This window comes from Thamnophis sirtalis, unplaced genomic scaffold (genome assembly GCF_051295495.1).
Source record: "Thamnophis sirtalis isolate CommonGarterSnake01/CBP01778 unplaced genomic scaffold, rThaSir2_p1.2 scaffold_3, whole genome shotgun sequence".
NCBI lineage: Eukaryota > Metazoa > Chordata > Lepidosauria > Squamata > Natricidae > Thamnophis > Thamnophis sirtalis.
Window position 1 is genome coordinate 21781178 of NW_028261383.1, and position 15885 is coordinate 21797062.

Here is a 15885-nt window from a genome sequence, read left to right on the forward strand (position 1 = left end):
CGCCCCCCCCCCACAGAACGGGCGAATATTTCTGTTTTCTCACTTGGAAGGCTGGCAAAGGAACCTCGTTTTCCCACTGCCGCAGCTGCTTCTCTCTCACCTCCAAAGAATCTATGCCCCCCCAACACACACACATCGCCCAATGCAGGTAGACACACCCTCCCCATCTAGCTGCTTTCTGTAGCCAGGACCAATGTTTCCTCTAATTTTTTTTCAGTGTGAGCAGAAAAGTATAGTGTTTGAGTGGCATATTTTCATGCCTGAGCACCTGAATTTTTTTCACAGATGTCACCTAAGACAACAACAAAATCAGTATTATTTGAAACTCAAAGTTATGTTTATTCAAGGTACCCGCTTAATTAAAAGTGTTATATAATATCAGTATCACTTAACAACGCTCCTGCTTAGCAACCAAAATTTTGGCTCAGAAAGTCTGGCATTTGAAGCACGCAAGTCTTAAAGCTGGAAATGGATCAACAACAGAGCTTTATGATTTTGCGGAATAAAACACAATAGTTGTTTTATTGTTCTCAACCGAAATATTAAGAAAAAGTTTTATTCGTAAGAATCAAACAAATATATTTCATCCCGGACAGATAACAAACAATGGTTATGGTAAATAAAAAGCCATTCTTGACTTTATAAATTAAATGCAAAACTAAATTGTTAATGCGATTTTAATTTTGCTGTTTATTCACCTGTTAACCACTTTGCCTCTCTGTGTAGTAGATTGATGAAAGTCAAATTGTTTGTAAATAGAAGTAGAACTTTATAAATCTTGGGCCTGCTTCACAAGGGGAGGTAACTAATATTGCTCCGACATACGTATGAATACTCAAGGGGAGGGGATAGTATATGTAAATCTGTTTTTGCACATTTTTTTGCATTCTTTTTAAACCTTGTCTAGTTTTGCTTTGCTTTTAAAGCTTTGTGGGGTTTTTGGGGAGTTTTATTTATATTAATTTCCCCCCAAAAGCCACAAGAAGCAAGTTCATGTGGTTGCTCTTTACCTATCTTCTAAACTGCCTCCAAATTCATGGAAACATTGCATTACAGGCTTGGGAGGGACATCGGAGGTCTTCTAGTCCAACCTGCCCTTCAAGGCAGGACACTTAAACCATCCCTCTCAATGGTCGTCCAGTCTACTCTTGAAAACTTCCAGTGACCCACAAAACAGGGAGGCAAACTATTCCACTGATTAATTGCTCTGACAATATATGTACGTATGTATGTACGTACGTACGTACATATGTGTATATATCTTCTAGGTTGGGCCTCATTTTATTAGCTTCCACCCATTACTTCTTATCCTGCCATCTGGTGCCCTAGAGGATAAGTCAATCTGCTCTTCTTTGTGTCAGATGCATAAGTACTTGAAGATAGCTATCTTGTCCCTCTTGGTTGCTCTTCTGTGCACATTTTCCAGTGTCTCAATGTTTTTATATCATGGTGACCAGGACTCAACTATGTATTCTAAGTGTTGTATTGTGTAAAGCAATTCTATATTTTCTTGTTGTCTTGACATTATTCCTCTCTTCATGCAACCTAGGACTACATTGGATGTTATTGGCAACTGCAGCACAATGCTGGCCAAGAGGAACTTGTCCACTTATCAGGCACCCCAGGGATACATGGCCTGCCCTTTTGGAGATCTCCCAGAGGCAGACACCATTTTCATTGCACCCGCAATATCTTAAAACAATCTATAAAGTGTTAAGGTAACTGTGATGCCTGGTAGGGTGGGAGTCAGGTCTAAGGACTGCAGGGATCCAGTAGAAGTGGAGATCCTCTTTGTGTTTGTGGTGGGGGGGAGGACTATGGAATCATGTGGGTTTCTCTCCTGTGTGAGTCCTCTGGTGTCTCAACAGGCTGGAGTTGTGACTGAAACATTTCCTACAGTCGGGACATTCAAAAGGTTTCTCTCCTGTATGAGTCCTCTGGTGTCGCAACAGGTTGAAATTCTGACTGAAACCGTTCCCCCAGTCAGGACATTCAAAGGGTTTCTCTCCTGTGTAAGTTCTTTGGTGTCTCAACAGGATGGACTTGTGACTGAAACCTTTCCCACAGTCAGGACATTCAAAGGGTTTTTCTCCTGTATGAGTCCTCTGGTGTTGCAAAAGGTCGAAATTCTGACTGAAACCTTTCCCACCGTCAGGACATTCAAAGGGTTTCTCTCAAGTGTGAGTCCTCTGGTGTCTCAACAGTTGGAATTCTTGCTAAAACACTTCAAGGAATCATAACATTCATATGATTTCTTTTTTGTGTGCATCCTCTAATATATTACCAGGCTGGTGGGAGTTCTCCAATGTATCACCAAGTTGCCAAGCTCACTTCCTTGGGAGCACATGTGGGGGTCCTCCCTTATGTGGGTCTCTCCATGAACCAACCACAAGGAGCAGTTCTGACTAAAGCTTTGGCCACATTAATATTGCTGTTCTCCAATGTGGATCATTTCGTGTACACTCAGTTGTGATTTGAAATACGAACTTTGCCCACAATAGCCACATCTGTGGACCTGCAAAAGGGGATCATGTGACTGTAAAACAGGGCAACTGTCATAAATGTGAGTTAGCTGCCAAGGATTCAAAGACAGATCATGTGACCATGGGGCTTCTGCAATAGTCATAAGTGTGCAAAATGTTCATCAGTCAGGTTTTTCAGTGGCACTGTCACTTTGAATAGTTACTAAATGAACTGTTATAAGTCGAGGACTACCTGTAATGTATCCTTGTGTTCTGCATATTCTACGTTTTCCAGTTCGAAATCTCTTCTTGATTACCTGCTCGGGAAGTAGGAGAATTTTGTGGGTTTCTCTAGGAGATGGAAATGTTTTGATTTCTGGCTTGATTAACTTTCCTTTTTAACGCTTGTTATTCTCAGTTGTCGGGAGTTCTCTTATTGGCATCCTCTTTGCCTGTAAGATTCAAAGAAATTGCTTATAAAATGGTTGCAGAAGATATACATATTTTAAAAAAATACCATATACATTAAAGGTAAAAAGGAAATAGCCCACTAAAATAACCTTAGATTAATTATGATTTATTTGACACATTGAAGATTACAGAGACCCAAGTTCACATTTGTATGCAACCATGAAATTCTCTAGTTGACTTGGGTCAATACAAATTCTTAGAATAGCAATTATTGAATAGAATCGCTGTAATTAAGATGACTACAGTATATGACAGAATAATAGAGTGGGAAAGTACCTTAAAGGTCTTCTAGTCCACCCCTCTGCTCTACCATTTCAGAAGTGGCCGTCAAATCTCTTTTTGAAAGTTACAACACCCAAAACCTCTGAAGGCAAGCTATTCCATTGGTTGATTGCTGCAATCGGTAGGATTTTTTTAAAGTATATTTTTATTATTTTTAAATTTAAAACAATGCAGTACCGCAAAGTCAAAGTGAACATACATTCACATTATAAAGCCGTGTTGGGGGGAGATGCCATCTGTAGAACATCTTATAAAATTTTTCTTTATATGACGTAGCCAATGTTACTTTCCGATTAAGTATCCAAAGTTTTTACCACTTAGCCAATTCCCCATTATAATCAAATTTTTTCACCCAGGCGACCATAGTTTCTTTGACATGTTCCTCCTCTAGCTTATGTTCCAAGAAAAATCTATATAACACTTTGATCAACCTGTTTTCTGTCTGCATCAAAGCTTTATCTAATATTGTGTAATCTTTGGTAATACCTTTCTTCTTCCTATCCTGTGCAAACCTTGGTTGTATCTGTAAATAAGACCACCATTCTACTTGGAATTTTCTTTTTAGTTATAGGTTGCATCTCTCTTTGGTTAGTTTCCATCCATCGTTTCTTTTGGTACTTTGGAAAATAAATGGACGTCTTTGTCTTCATAGGAGCCCCTCAAATATTGGAACACTGTTACCATGTCTCCTCTAGTCCTTCTTATTAGACTAGACATGCCCAATTCCTATAACCATTCTTTGTACGTTTTAACCTCCAGCACCCTAATTAGCAAAAATACATTTTCTGTTTTAGACTTTACAAATACTTGTAAGTGATACTCCATTTAAACAATTGCAGATGGAGATCTCTGAGTTTATACTACAAGGGATGAAACCAAGAATTACATATAAATTATTCCAAGACACTAAGGAAAGAGGAGGTGGGTTTACCAGATTGCTGCTTCGATCCTTGGAAGAGGCGCCAGTCTCTCTGCGCGTCACTCTCCCCTCTCGTCTTCCGTGAGTGTTTCGCAAGAAGTTCCTCTGTGCTCCTTTTCCCCCATCCTTTCTAGCAATTCAGTACTCGATGGTTTTAACTCCTTTAAGATCAACTGGAGAGGCCGCAATTTCACTGTTGGCTCTTGAGTCACAGATGCTGCCATCTCCTGACAGGAGGCTGAAAAACAGGTTTGTCCTATCTAACAATGCCATTGGCCAGATCCTCTCACTGATTTTGTGCTATCAGTCATGTTCAGACTCCTAGCAACCTATATTTGCAGCTCAGCCAAGTAAAATATAATAAGTACTGAAAAACTGCCATCACTCTAGTCCTTCTCTCTGTTACCCAATTCCTACAACTGTTCATCGTCCTGTTCCCTACATGACTTTGTTCTTCTTCTCTGCACTCTTTCTGCATCCTAAACACTTTTGTATTCTGGTGACCAAAACTGGATGCAGGATTCAAAGTGTAGCCTTACTTCAGTAAAACACAATACTAACACTTAATATGATCTTGATACTATCCCTGTGATGCTGCAGAGGAGGACTGAATTGACTTTTTCGGCAATTACAGGGCACTGTGGTTGTTTCTAGGTCCCTGACACAATTTCTGCTCTTGAGCCAAGTACAACCTCTTCTATAGATGTGCATTTAGATTTTCTTGCCTAAGTATAAGTTCCTCACCACTGAATTGCATTTTACTGGAAAGGGCCCAGTGCTCACATCTGTCAAGATCCTTCTGTATCTTGGGCTTATCCTCTAAAGCAGTGAGGGCAGACCTTTTCAGGGACGTGACCCGGAGCAGAAGCTGCCAAGTGTGCATGCAAGCGCCGGGAAATGAACTTCCTGTTTTTGACACACGTATGTTCACCAGCCAGCTTGTCTTCCAGTTACTGGCGTGCATTTGTGCACAACAATCAGCTGCCCATTGCACATGCGGACAACGGAAACCAGAAGACCAGCTTTTCCAGTTTCCGGGACTGCCACACACGTTAAGAAAAGCTGATTGTCACAAGTGCACGTGTGCCAGAAATCCAGAAGAAGAATGAGCGATGCTGCATGTGCCAGCCGACATGGTTCTGCATTCGCGCACGTGTGCTATAGGTTCGCTATCACTGGTTTAAAGCATTGGCTGTTCCCTGCAACTGGATGTCACCTGCAAATTTGATGAGTTCTCTTCCAATCTCTTCATCTAAGTCATGTTTGAACAAACTGGATATTCTAGCACTCAAGCTGCTGTCCCAAAGATGCTTTTCCAAACCCATGTTTTGCAGGAGTAGAGTTCCAAACTTTTACCACCAAGGTGTCAACAGAAATCCTGAGGACTGTGTGCTTCTCCCAAGCCTTGTCTTTCTGAGACTCCAAACATTAGGAGCTTCAGTGCAGTGTAAATTAGCAACCAAATAGAGGTGCCAACAGGTACAGAGATGAAAATAAGTAACAGCTGATTGAAACTTCCCTTAGCACCAAACAGATAAATATGTTGCTGCCAATCAAACAGGAAGGAAACACTGTACCTTATGCCGTTCCCTTGATTTTCAAGATCCCTCCTGAATCTGTTTTTGAAAAAATTATTGCAAATGCTGATAGCAGTTAGGAAAGAAGCTTACATGAAATGCCCTCAGTTAGGTTGGCATTGTGATGTAGAGCTTCGTTGTGGTGTCCCATGTCTCCTGTGCCTAATTCCATTTTAAACTTGGGGGACATGTAACTCTGTTGATGCAAAGGGGGTGTAGAAAGATAGCCCCCACCCTCTCTTAGAAAAATGAAATCTAGGAAATATTAAAAAGGCAGAATATGATACCTCCCTGGATGAGAAAAGGAGAAACAGCCCTCCACCTTTGTTAATAGCCCCAGAAAGACAAAAGACATCTCATCTGCAACACAAACGATCTTCAGCTCCAGGGTGATGGAATTGCCCAAAGCCCCTTCGTTACCACCACACAGCAACTCGACCCTGTTTTTCGGTCTCCTATCAAGAGATGGCAGCATTTGTAACAGGAAAGCCAACAGTACAATTGCGGCGTCTGAGGCTGAATTTAAAGGAGATAAAACCATCGAGTACTGCATGGCTAGAAAAGATGGGAGAAGGCGAGAAGCCCAGAGGAACTTCCTCTTCTGAAACAATCACGGGGTGGATTTCAATTTTTGTAAAGCTAAAGGCTCTGTGGGCGTGGCTAGATGGGTCACTCACGCGCACTCAGTCATATGGCCCCCCCCACCTAGCCACACCCACAGAACCGGCGAATATTTCTGTTTTCTCAGCTGGAAGGCTGGCAAAGAAGCCTCGTTTTCCCGCTGCCGCAGCTGCTTCTCTCTCAGCGCCGAAAAATCCATGCCCCCCTAACACATACACATCGCACAAAGCAGGTAGACACTCCCTCCCCATCTAGCTGCTTTCTGTAGCCGGGACCAATGTTCCCTCTAATTTTTTTTCAGTGTGAGCAGAAAAGTATAGTGTTTGAGCGACATATTTTCATGCCTGAGCACCTGAATTTTTTTCACAGATGTCACCTAAGACAACAACAAAATCAGTATTATTTGAAACTCAAAGTTATGTTTATTCAAGGTACCCGCTTAATTAAAAGTGTTATATAATATCAGTATCACTTAACAACGCTCCTGCTTAGCAACCAAAATGTTGGCTCAATAAGTCTGGCATTTGAAGCACGCAAGTCTTAAAGCTGTTGTTACAAGACCCTTGCACCTCTAACCCTTTAGGGGAAAACAACCCCAGGGGTCTTCAAACGTGACAGCTTTAAGACTTGTGGACTTCAACTCCCAGAATTCCTCCCTGAGAGGAATTATATATTTGGACTGTTTCATAGTTACATTAGAGAACTACATTGTTAGAACTTAGCACAAAAGATACCTTTTATCTATAAACCTGCTATTATCCCAGACCACTAAGGTCATTTGTCCCAATCTGTTTTACAAGATACAGCCGCGCACCTTAGAGGGAACAGTGGCCGAGACGCCTCTCAAGCATGCGCCAAAGCACAGCAAAGACTCGCAAAAGGACACGGCTTCTCTGCTGCACTACGGCTCCAGCCATCCCCTTGCCCTGTTATTCCTCCCCACCCCCACGAGAGGAGGAGGAGGAGGAGGGTCTCTGGAGCCTTAGCGCACGAGCGAAACAGCCCCGTACATCATTTCACACCACATCTGCGTGTAAGGCAGCCTTAGCTGCCCGCTTGCGCCCTCCGCGCTCGGCTTAGGAGCTGCGGGACACGGCAAGGCTGGGGCCTTAATGCAGGAGAGAAGCCACATTCTTTTGCGTCCTGCTAGGATCCTCCTTAAGCAAGCAGCCAGTGGCCCCGCTGGCGCCTTTGCTGCCCTTTGGCACTGGCTTAAGGGGGGGGGTCGTCTCCCTGCACCTGCGTGCACCCTCCCGGCTTTCCCACAGCGAGCCACCCCCTTGCGAGAGGAGGAGGGGGAGGAGGGCCGACTGAAAGGAAGTCTCCGCCACGGCTGCCAATCAATTTCCAAAAAAAGAGAGCACAGAGGACCTGTAACTGCCGGAACCCACCCCTGGTCCAAAGCTTTTCCGCCATTCTCAGCATCCAGAAGCTGCTGGGGAGGAGAGGGGCATACAGGACTCTTAAAACCAGATGTGAAGCAGCAGCAGCTAGCGATAACTTTGCAGATACTTTGTGCTGAGTTTTCAAGCCTGCATTAAAACACATCTCATGCCAAGAACTATGTCTTGCTGTTTTCTGGTGCGGGAGGCTTGGAACGTGACTGTACGTCAGTGTTCCCTCCTCCCCCTCCTTTTCTCCAGCTGTTTGCCTACCTGTTCCCTGCATGGTATAAGAAGGCAGGGGAGTATCCTGGGAAATGCTGAGGGAACAGTGATAGAGGCCACTGCCGGAGTGGCAGTGGACCTGTTCCTACTGGCAGTCCATCCCAGAAACAGGCCGAAAAAGAGCCAAAACCCACCCCAGAAAACAACCTGGAAATGGCCCAGAAAATGGCCAAACATCCCAAAATACAGCACACAAAATGGCTGTGAACAGCCCCAAAATGGGCCAAAAACCACCCTGGAAACACCCTGAAAAACAGCCCAAAATATCGCCCAAAATACAATCTGACAACAGTCTGAAAATGGGCCAAAATGGGCTAGTAAATGGCCCAGAAATTGTCCAAATATTGCCCAAAAAGCAGCCCCCAAAATGGCCCCAAACCAGCCCGTAAATGGCCTGAAAAATGGGCCAAAATACACCCCAGGAACTGCCTAAAAACAACCCCAAAATAAACAAAAACAGCACAAAAATGGCTCCAAAAAGAGCCTGGAAATGGCCTGAAAAACTGATGGAAGCGTTTGGGATTATGAGCACACAGAAACGAATCCCTTGGTGAGCCTGAGCTCTTCCCAAGAAGCTTCCATAGGGAGCACAGTCACTTCTTAAAAGATTCCTCGCCATGGTTTGGAAACTGCTGGTTGGCTGGAGAAGGCTGAAGGACATGTGGATTCTACAGATTTGGAGTGAACAGATTCGATGTGTGATGAACCAGACTTTGAAGTGAAGTTGGTTGTCGCTGGGAAATGGACTTGCCATATCCAACTGGAAAACTATTTGGACTGGACTGTGGTGAAAATGGATCAACAACATAGATTTATGATTTTGAGGAATAAAACACAATACTTGTTTTATTGTTCTCAACCAAAATATTAAGAAAAAGTTTTATTCGTAAGAATCAAACAAAGATATTTCATCCCGGACAGATAACAGACAATGATTATGGTAAATAAAAAGCCATTCTGGACTTTATACAAATTAAATGCAAAACTAAATTGTTAATGCTATTTTAATTTTGCTGTTTATTCACCTGTTAACCATTTTGCCTCTCTGTGTAGTAGATTGATGAAAGTCAAATTGTTTGTAAATAGAAGTAGAACTTTATAAATTCTGGGCCTGCTTCACAAGGGGAGGTAAGTAATATTGCTCCGACATACGTATGAATACTCAAGGGGAGGGGATAGTACCGTATTTTCACGACCAAAAGCCGCACCGGATTATAAGCCGCAGTATCAATTAACGTTAATTTTTCAAACTTTTTCCACATATATAAGCCGCACGTTTCCCGACGCTTCTGGACATCTGTTGCAGTCGCGAGGAGCGGCGCGAGGGTTCTTGGCGCTCAAGGGGGCCCCGGGGGCGGCTGGGAGAGGCGCACGGCCCGGCCCCCCCTCCCTGGACGCCGCAGCAGCAGCCTCAAGCGCACCGATCTCCGCGTTTTTCGCATCGGGGCATGCTCTTGCAGCACACCCCGATGCGAAAAACACCGAGATCGGTCAGCCCGGGGCCGCCACTGCGACATCCAGGGAGGAGAAACCAAACCGCGCGCCTCTCCCAACTGCCCCCGGGGCCCCCCGGAGCGCCAAGAACCCCCGCGCCGCTCCTCGCGACTGCAACAGATGTCCAGAAGCGGCTCCTGGGGCCAATGGGGACTGGACCTCCAGCTCGACAGCCCCTGTCGCCCCTGGACGTCCACCGCAGTTGTGAGGAGCCGAGGAGAGTGCGGAGAAGAGCGCGCGGCGGCCCCCGGCGCTCCGGGAAGCGGGAGAGGCGCGCGGCCCGGTCTCTCCTCCCTGGACGCCGCAGCAGCAGCCCCAAGCGCACCGATCCCCGTGCCCCTCGCATCGGGGCATGCTCTTGCAGCACACCCCAATGCGAAAAACACAGGGATTGGCGCGCCCGGGGCCGCCGCCGCGACGCCCAGGGAGGAGAAACCAAACCGCGCGCCTCTCCCGCCTCCCGGAGCGCCAAGAACCGCCGCGCGCTCCCCCCCACACTCTCCTCGGCTCCCCACAACCGCAACAGACGTCCAGAAGCGACAGGGGCCACCGAGCCGGAAATCCAATCCCCACCAGCCCCAAAAGCCGCCTCTGGACATCTATTGCAGTCGCGAGGAGCAAAGCAGCTGGGAGATCTTTTTCCACATATAAAGCGCACCGGGTTATAAGCCGCACTGCCGATTTTGGATCAAAATTTAGGATTTTTAGTGCGGCTTATAGTCGTGAAAATACGGTATATGTAAATCGGTTTTTGCACATTTTTTTGCATTTTTTAAACCTTGTGTCTATTTTTGCTTTGCTTTTAAAGCTTTGTGGGGTTTTTGGGAGTTTTATTGATATTAATTTTCTGAATAATTTCCCCCCCAAAAAAATCCACAAGGAAGTTCATGTGGCTGCTCTTTACCTATCTTCTAAACTGCCTCCAAATTCATGGAAACGTTGCATTATAGGCTTGGAAGAGACCTCGGAGGTCTTCTGGTCCAACCTGCTCTTCAAGGCAGGGCACTTAACCATCCCTCTCAAATGGTCGTCCAGTGTACTCTTGAAAACCTCCAGTGACCCACAAAACCGGGAGGCAAACTATTCCACTGATTAATTGCTTCGACAAAAAAAAAATCTTCTAGTTTGGGCCTCATTTTAACTAGCTTCCGCCCATTACTTCTTATCCTGCCATCTGGTGCCCTAGAGGATAAGTCAATCTGCTCTTCTTTGTGTCAGATGCATAAGTACTTGAAGACAGCTATCTTGTCCCCCTTGGTTGCTCTTCTGTGCGCATTTTCCAGTGTCTCAACGTTTTTATATCATGGTGACCAGCACTCAACTATGTATTCTAAGTACGATATTGCGTAAAGCATTTCTATATTTTCTTGTTGTCTTGCATTATTCCTCTCTTGATGCAACCTAGGACTACATTGGCTGTTATTGGCAACTACAGCACAATGGTGGCCAAGAGGTACTTGTCCACTTATCAGGCACCCCAAGGATACACAGTCTGCCCTTTTGGAGATCCCCCAGAGGCAGACACCATTTTCATTGCACTCACAATTCCTTAAGACAGTCTACAAAGTGTTAAGGTAGCTGTGATGCCTGGTAGGGTGTGGGGGGGTGGGACTATGTAACCATGTGGGGAGCCTAAGGGTGATGACGGACCTATTGGGACCTGTGAGGAAGTGAAAGGGCTAGGAGGACCCAAGGGTGGGATTCTCCAAACTCTGAAGTGGCCACTGTTGAGCTTAACAATTTGCACATTCATGTGACGGCTTCATCAGGAAGAGCAAGCGGTGAGGGTAATTCAGCAAAATGATCAGCCAGTATTCAGATGAGGCTAATATTCAGTGTTCTCACCTACACTCTCAGCGGGAGTTCAGAACTGAAATTCAAACCTTCTCCAAACTCATCAACTTTTGCCTCATATACATTGAGTTGTATGCATTAAGGAAGGGGTTTCAAAGTCAAAGCCCAGGATCAGATGCGGGTCGCAGGGTGGTTAAATCCGGCCAGCAGGGCTGTCGTGAAACCACGGACTGGTACGTGGTGCCTCTGCCAGCATTTGCACTGGCAGAGGATTGCAGGAGGCCATTGCAACTAAAAATGGAGGTTGCGGGGGACGCAGGAGAACCTCCCGAGCTCCGTTTTCATTGATAGAGGGTTGCAGGAGGCCACAGCACCTGAAAATGGAGCTTGAAATCCCATTTTTGTTGGCAAAGCACTTGGGCTTCCACAGGCACCCCCAACAGAAGTGACGTCAAGATAGCTATGCCCCCCTGTCCACTTCCACCAGAGCCCTCCACCCAGGTCAAACAGAACCATAATGCAGGCCTCAATGAATCTAGTTTGACAACCCTGCGATAAGGAGTCATTTTGGCCAAAAGTACTATCCACAGACTGGCCATTTGAAAGGCACTCCCATGTGAGTCCTCTGGTGTTTTACTAGGTTCGAATTGAAATGAAAACTTTTTCCTAAATAGGGCATTCCGTGTTTTTCATGTGACCTCCAGTGTATCACCATGTTAGAATTCTAACTGAAACTTTTGCCACAAAGAGGACAATGATACGGTTTCTCCTCTGTGTGTCCTCTGGTGTTTAATCAGACTGGAATTCTTGGTGAAACGTTTCCCACAGTCAGCACATTCAAAAGCATTTTCTCCTGTGTGTATCATCTGGTGATTTGTGAGCTGTAATTTTGTAATGAAACCTTTTCCACAGTCAAGACATTCAAAGGGTTTCTCTCCCGTGTGAGACCTCTGATGTTTCATTAAGCTAAATTCTGAGTTCTGAATTCTTTGCCACAAACAGTACACTCATACGGTTTCGCTCCTATATGGGTTTTCTCGTGACTCATGAGGTACAATTTTGTAATGAAACATTCCCCACAATATGGACAAGGATATGATTTCTCTCCTGTGCGAGTCCTCTGGTGTTGCACCAGGTGGAAATTGGAACTGAAACTTGTTCCACAAATCGGACACTCCTACAGTTTCTCTCCTGTGTGAGTCCTCTGGTGTGTCACTAGGTGGGAATTCCGACTGAAACTTTTCCCACAAAGAGGACATTCAAAGGATTTCTCTCCTGTGTGAGTCCTCTGGTGACTCAACAGGGTGTACTTGTCACTGAAATCTTTCCCACAGTCAGGACATTCAAAGGGTTTCTCTCCTGTGTGAGTCCTCTGATGTGTCACTAATTGGGAATTCCAAGGGAAACCTCTCCCACAATCAGGACATTCAAAGGGTTTCTCTCCTTTGTGAATCCTCTGGTGTGTCACTAGGTAGGAATTCTGACTGAAACTTTTCCCACAGTCAGGACATTCAAAGGGTTTCTCTTCTGCGTGAGTCCTCTCGTGTATCACTAATTGGGAATTCCAACTGAAACCTTTCCCACAATCAGGACATTCAAAGGGTTTCTCTCCTGTGTGAATCCTCTGGTGTGTCACTAGGTAGGAATTCCGACTGAAACTTTTCCCACAGTCAGAACATTCAAAGGGTTTCTCTTCTGCGTGAGTCCTCTGATGGTGCACTAGGTAGGAACTCTGATTGAAACATTTCCCACAAACAGGACATTCAAAGGGTTTCTCTCCTGTGTGAGTCCTCTGGTGTTGCACTAGGTGGGAATTCTGACTGAAACATTTCCCACAGTCAGTTAGTTTCCCTTTAGTTTCCAATTACGTATCCAAAGTTTTTCCCACTTAGCCAATTCCACATAATAACCAAATATTTTCACCCAGGGGACATGTTCCTCCTCTAGCTTATATTCCAACCAAAATCTATGTAACACTTTGATCAATCTCTTTTCTGTCTGTATCAAAGGTTTATCTAACATTGTGTAATCTTTGGTAATACGTTCCTTTTTTCTATCCTGTGCAAACCTTGGTTGTACCTGTAAATAAGACCACCATTCTACTTGGAATTTTCTATTTAGTTACAGGTTGTATCTCTCTTTGGTTAGTTTACATCCTTTTGGTACTTTGGAAAATAAATAGTCGCCTTTGTCTTCATAGGAGCCCCTCAAATATTGGAACATTGTTGTCATGTCTCCCTTAGTCCTTCTCATTAGACTAGACATGCCCAATTCCTATAACCATTCTTTGTACGTTTCAACTTCCAGCACCCTAATTACCAAAAATACATTTTCTGTTTTAGACTTTACAAATACTTTTAAGTGATACTCCATTTAAACAATTGCAGATGGAGATCTCTGAGTTTATATTACAAGGTGTTGAATTATTACATATAAATTATTCCAAGACGCTAAGGAAAGAGGAGGTTGGTTTACCAGATTGCTGCTTCGATCCTTGGAATCCTTGGATCTCTGCGCGTCACTCTCCCCTCTCGTCTTCCGTGAGTGTTTCGGGAGAAGTTCCTCTGTGCTTCTTTTTTCCCATTCTTTCTAGCAATTCAGTACTCGATGGTTTTAACTCCTTTAAGGTCAACTGGAGGGGCCGCAATTTTACTGTTGGCTCTTCAGTCACAGATGCTGCCATCTCCTGACAGGAGGCTGAAAAATAGGCTTGTCCTATCTAACTATGGCATTGGCCAGATCCTCTCACTGATTATGTGCTATCAGTCATGTTCAGACTCCTAGCAACCTGTATTTGTACCTGAGTCAAGAGAAATATAATAAGTACTGAAAAACTGCTATCACATCACTCTGCTCCTTGTCTCTGTTACCCAAATCCTACAACTGTTCATCGTATGTTTTACCCTCCAGTCCCCTACATGACTTTGTTCTTCTTCTCTGCACTCTTTCTGCAGCCTAAACACTTTTGTATTCTGGTGACCAAAACTGGATGCAGGATTCAAAGTGTAGCCTTACTACAGTATAACACAGTACTAACCCTTTATATGATCTTGATACTATCCCTGTGATGTTGCAGAGGAGGACTGAATTGACTTTTTCGGCAATTACAGCGCACTGTGATTGTTTCTAGGTCCCAGACACAATTTCTGCTCTTGAGCCAAGTACAACCTCTTCCATAGATGTGCATTTAGATTTTCTTGCCTAAGTGTTAGTTTCTCACCACTGAATTGCATTTTACTGGAAAGGGCCCAGTGCTCACATGTGTCAAGATCCTTCTGTATCTTGGGCTTATCCTCTAAAGCAGTGAGGGCAGACCTTTTCAGGGACGTGACCCGGAACAGAAGGTGCCAAGTGGGCATACAAGCACTGGGAAATGAACATCCCGTTTCTGACACACCCATGTGCACCAGCCAGCTTTTCTTCCGGTTACTGGCGTGCATTCATGCACAACAATCATCTGGCCTTTGCACATGCCACAATAGAAACCAGAAGACCAGCACTTCCAGTTTCCGGAACTGCCACACACGTTAAGAAAAGCTGATTGTCACAAGTGCACGTGTGCCAGAAATCCAGAAGAGGAATGGGCGATGCTGCATGTGCCAGCCAACATGGTTCTGCATTTGTACATGTGCTATAGGTTCGCCATCACTGGTTTGAAGCATTGGCTGTTCCCTGCAACTGAATGTCACCTGCAAATTTGATGAGTTCTCTTCCAATCTCTTCATCTAAGTCATGTTTGAACAAACTGGATATTCTAGCACTCAAGCTGCTGTCCCAAAGATGCTTTTCAAAACCCACATTTTGCAGGAGTAGAGTTCCAAACTTTTACCACCAAGGTATCAACAGAAATCCTGAGGACTGTGTGCTTCTCCCAAGACTTGTCTTCCTGAGACTCCAAACAGTAGGGAGCTTCAGTGCAGTGTCAATTAGCAACCAAATAGAGGTGCCAACAGGTACAGAGATGAAAATAAGTAACAGCTGATTGAAACTTCCCTAAGCACCAAACAGGTAAATATGTTGCTGCCAATCAAACAGGAAGGAAACACTGTACCTTATGCCTTCCCCTTGATTTTCAAGATCCCTCCTGAATCTGTTTTTGAAAAAAATATTGCAAATGCTGATAGCAGTTAGGAAAGAAGCTTGCATGAACTGCCCTCAGTTAGGTTGGCATTGTGATGTAAAGCTTTGTTGTGGTGTCCTATGTCTCCTGTGGCTAATTCCATTTTAAACTTGGGGACATGTAACTCAGTTGATGCGAAAGGGGAGTAGAAAGACAGCCCCCACCCTCTCCTAGAAAAATGAAATGCAGGAAATATTAAAAAGGCAGAATATTATACCTCTCAGGATGAGAAAAGGAGACACATTCTATTGGAAAGCAGCCCCCACCTTTGTTAATAGCTCCAGAAAGACAAAAGACATCTCATCTGCAACACAAAAGAGCTCCAGGGTGATGGGATTAGCCCTCCTCATTCAGATCCAAACAAGGACAAAGTCTTTAAGCCATAATGCCCAAAGCCCCTTCGTTACCACCACACAGCAAGACTCAACTCTGTTTTTCGGCCTCCTATCAAGAGATGGCAGCATTTGTAACTGGAAAG

At 44.6% G+C, this 15885-nt stretch overlaps 1 pseudogene; it reads right to left on the reverse strand.

Moving 5' to 3' along the window:
- Positions 1-166: 166 nt before the first annotated feature.
- On the reverse strand, positions 167-14727 carry LOC148047520 (uncharacterized; annotated as a pseudogene).
- Between the last annotated feature and the right edge of the window lie 1158 nt (positions 14728-15885).